The 3,393-nt window shown below is 45.8% G+C and overlaps 1 protein-coding gene across 1 annotated transcript in view; it reads right to left on the bottom strand.

Annotated features, from left to right (window-relative positions):
• The window catches only part of PAQR8 (progestin and adipoQ receptor family member VIII), a 34,388-nt gene extending 34,035 nt beyond the window's left edge, over positions 1-353 (bottom strand). Inside the window, exon 1 of the mRNA XM_012722317.1 lies at positions 264-353. The gene's annotated coding sequence lies outside the window, so the exon portion shown is untranslated. The remainder of the gene's footprint in view (positions 1-263) is intronic.
• Positions 354-3,393: the final 3,040 nt, after the last annotated feature.

The raw sequence follows: 3,393 nt of genomic DNA, 5'->3' as shown, positions 1-3,393 counted from the left end.
ACCCTCCGAGCTCTGGTTCCGAGTCTCCGACCACGCGATCCCGACCCGGCACTTCACCCTCAGGGGTTCGGCTCTGAGTCCCCAATACCGGACACAGAACCCGGCCCCCGGTCTCGGGCTCCTCAACACTGCGATTCTGGACACTCCTCTGGTCTCAGGCTCTGGGGTCCCCAACCTCACGATCCTGACATTCTCGCCACCACCACCCCCGCCCCAGCGCTCGCCCTCCCCGGCTCCCCAACATCACGGTCCCGATCTCCAACCTGGCCGGCTCCCGCGCCTCCCGCGGCGGAACTCAGCAATGGGCGGCAACTGAGGCTGTGCAGGCTACCAGCTTCCAGCGGGCGACTGTGACCGCGGCGGGCGCAGCTAGGGGGAGAGGCGGGTGGGAGGGGACCGCCGGGGGCGGGCACCGCCCGACTCCGCCCCTTCCCGGCCCGGGGATGAGATGCGCGGACCCGCGCACCCACCGCTGCAGTCTGGCTGCTGCTGCCGCCGAGGAAGTTGACTGACGCCTCTTCCTTCCACCCAGGGCGCAGACCCACAGAGCTCCCTTTCAGAAGCGAAAAGGTCGAGGGTTTGGGACAGAGAGAGATCGTAAGCCCGCGTCCTTTTCTCTCTAAGAACGCGCCCCAGGGGACCCTTCCCCTAGTCTTTCAGGAGGAAAAGGAAAAACAAAAACTTCATCTGTTCCAAGACGGATTTAAATCTGGGCCTCTTTCCCCGCCACCCTCATGTGCACATTCTGGGTCATTCTGCTCGTGAAGGCATGTTTTAGGACACTAACAAGGGCTCTTGCTGACACACACTTTTTCACATCCCTGAGATATTTCGTGAAAGACTCTCCCATGACTTAGGCACCCTACAAACACGCCTCTTTGGCTGACAGGCCAGGAGCCCATTTCTGTACCCTTCAGCCGCAGACTGCATCCGGTGGCAATAACAATAAAAGCAGTGAGGGGAAAGAGGAAATTCCAAGTTTGGTCCCAGAGTTTTTCCTCGCCCACAGTGCTGTCTGTGTTTAACCACAAGAAAAATACACGGAAGATGGTGTTTAACAAATTAGATTGGCTTTGCTATTAAAAACGGTCTTCATTATCTGGGAAAAGATCAACAGATCAGATCCTGGGACTGTCCTTCAGCAATGCTACTGTAAGGGGCCCATAGAATTCATCTCATTGCTTTCCTAAGACAATCAAACCTAATTCTAATCAGTTGTGACCTAGAATTTTGCCGCTATCCACTCTGTTTTAATGCTATATCTAACCACATCTCACATTTGTTTTTCACTTTTCAAAACATTTTAAAGTCCATTACTTCATGTATCCTCAGCAAAACATCAAAAAGCAAATACTGTATGTTTTCCAGTGTGGTTATTTCAAGTTCATAGATGAAAACATCTAGATTCTGGGGAGTTGCACGTTTGAAAAGAGTCAGGGGTCTGGTGTTCAGGGTCACTGCCCTTCCCTGAGAAGCAACCACCTGGCACACACATATACGTGTCCCAAAGATCTGTGGCAGATTTGCCATCTTTAGTTTTACTTCATCCCAGAGATGTCAGGGAATTTTACTATATTCACGAAAATTAGAACCATCAATATTAAATTTATTTTCCAGCCAGAGATCACGCTGTAGAATAGAACTGACTGGTAAGAAGTGAAAATCTCTCTTCTTTCTTTCTCTGCCATTCTAGAAACAAAATTACAGATCATCAAGGGAGATTCAACAAGAGGCTCCATCCAACTCAAGCAAGTTCTTGGATGAGAGCTGGTGAGTCTGTGAAATGCATGTTAATCATTCTTGTGGCTTGTTTTGCCTGACGGTTCATCTGCCTGGAGTGTGGAGAAGGGTTATTGTGACTTAAGGAAGATCAGCTAGCCCTTAAATGCTCTCTCAACATCAGAAAACGGTAACTATTCCTTCCTAAATCCTTTATCTAGGGATAAGGTGAGTCATATCTGGGGGCTCAGGGAAAATTTGCATGTGTCACTGTCCATAGCCAAGGTGAGTGGTGAGTGGTGTTTTCCTGTCCTTTGTGTTTCTGTGTATGTGTGCATGCGCACACGTACACAGCCGGCAAAGTACAGATGTTTCCCTCTTTAACCTTCTAAAAAGGTTTAAATGTGGTAAAATATGCGTAATATAAAAGTTACCACCTAAACCATTTTTTAAATGAACAGTTCATTAATGTTAACTACATTCACATCCTTCGTGTCTTTTAAATCTACTTGGCTCTTACACTACTAATCTCTTCCATTTTCCACCCAGGGGTGATGGCCCACTTCAATTTGGCCAGTACGAGTGATATTTTAGTAACGCTGGAAAAAAAGAGCCCTAACATGACATTACTCGTTTAAATCATAAGGCTCTTAGATCTCTCATAAAGGATAGTTAGGATGACCTTTTGTATGTGAAAATTCATAGGCAGTCACCCTCCATGTAATACTCATCTGACAACAAGATTTTGACTTGTGATTTTTCCCAAAAGCTGGAGACAAGCAAAATCTTAGATATTGCAGGGTTTTCTTTAAAAGAATACTAAACTGCAAATCCAATCAATACTCTATCAGACACAATTCCCTTTCAGGTTGCCCTTGCAAGTCACAGACAGACAATAAGCAATGTGATTAAAAAATAGATACGATGCAAGATTAAGGAGCTATTTTTGTCCCTATCTCTAGCTAAATAACTCAGTCCATATCACGTTGTGTACATACCACACTGACACTGTTTTTCTGTTCCTTTTTTTTTTAAATGTTTATTTATGCATACGGAACCGGGGTTCAGGCCAGAGGAGGGGGAATGAGAGGATTCACCAGAGACAGAGTGGGGAGCAGAACAGGCAGGCTGATGAAGGACACTGCTGAGGGGAGCCGCGGGTAGGTCAGGAGAGGTCTGCTGTGCCATGTGGGTCAGTTCCCTGACTGTGGATCAAACTCATGCTGAAATGGCTGTGGCCAGCTTCATAGTGCTGTGCTTTAACCTGTTGTCCCACCAGGGAGGGTGCTGTTTTTCTATCACTTGTACTGTGTGTTCACACTGCATTGCTTTTCCAGGAAACTCAAAGCTCATGTGATGATATCATATTACTAAGCTTCATACAGTTTATGTGAAGTTTAAAAGTAGCAGAAACTGTTAGCCTTGTTGTAACATGGAAAAGCAGAAATATGATGTACTAAAACCATTTGCCTAGAACATCTTGGCATTTTGGTTTATAATGATGTGTTTTAAAAGAAAACATGAAAAAACTATGTGAAAACTCATACAAGACAAGTTGTTTAAAAGCTCTAGTTACTGTGGGGTTTTGGGGACATTTTTGTGCTTTGCTTTTTTATATCTTATGGAAAAACTGAGGGCCATTAATTTCTTCATTATCTTAGCAGAGAAAAAGAG

Source organism: Condylura cristata, unplaced genomic scaffold (assembly GCF_000260355.1).
Source record: "Condylura cristata isolate star-nosed mole 26May11 unplaced genomic scaffold, ConCri1.0 scaffold00001, whole genome shotgun sequence".
NCBI lineage: Eukaryota > Metazoa > Chordata > Mammalia > Eulipotyphla > Talpidae > Condylura > Condylura cristata.
This window is presented reverse-complemented; position numbering and strand designations above follow the sequence as displayed.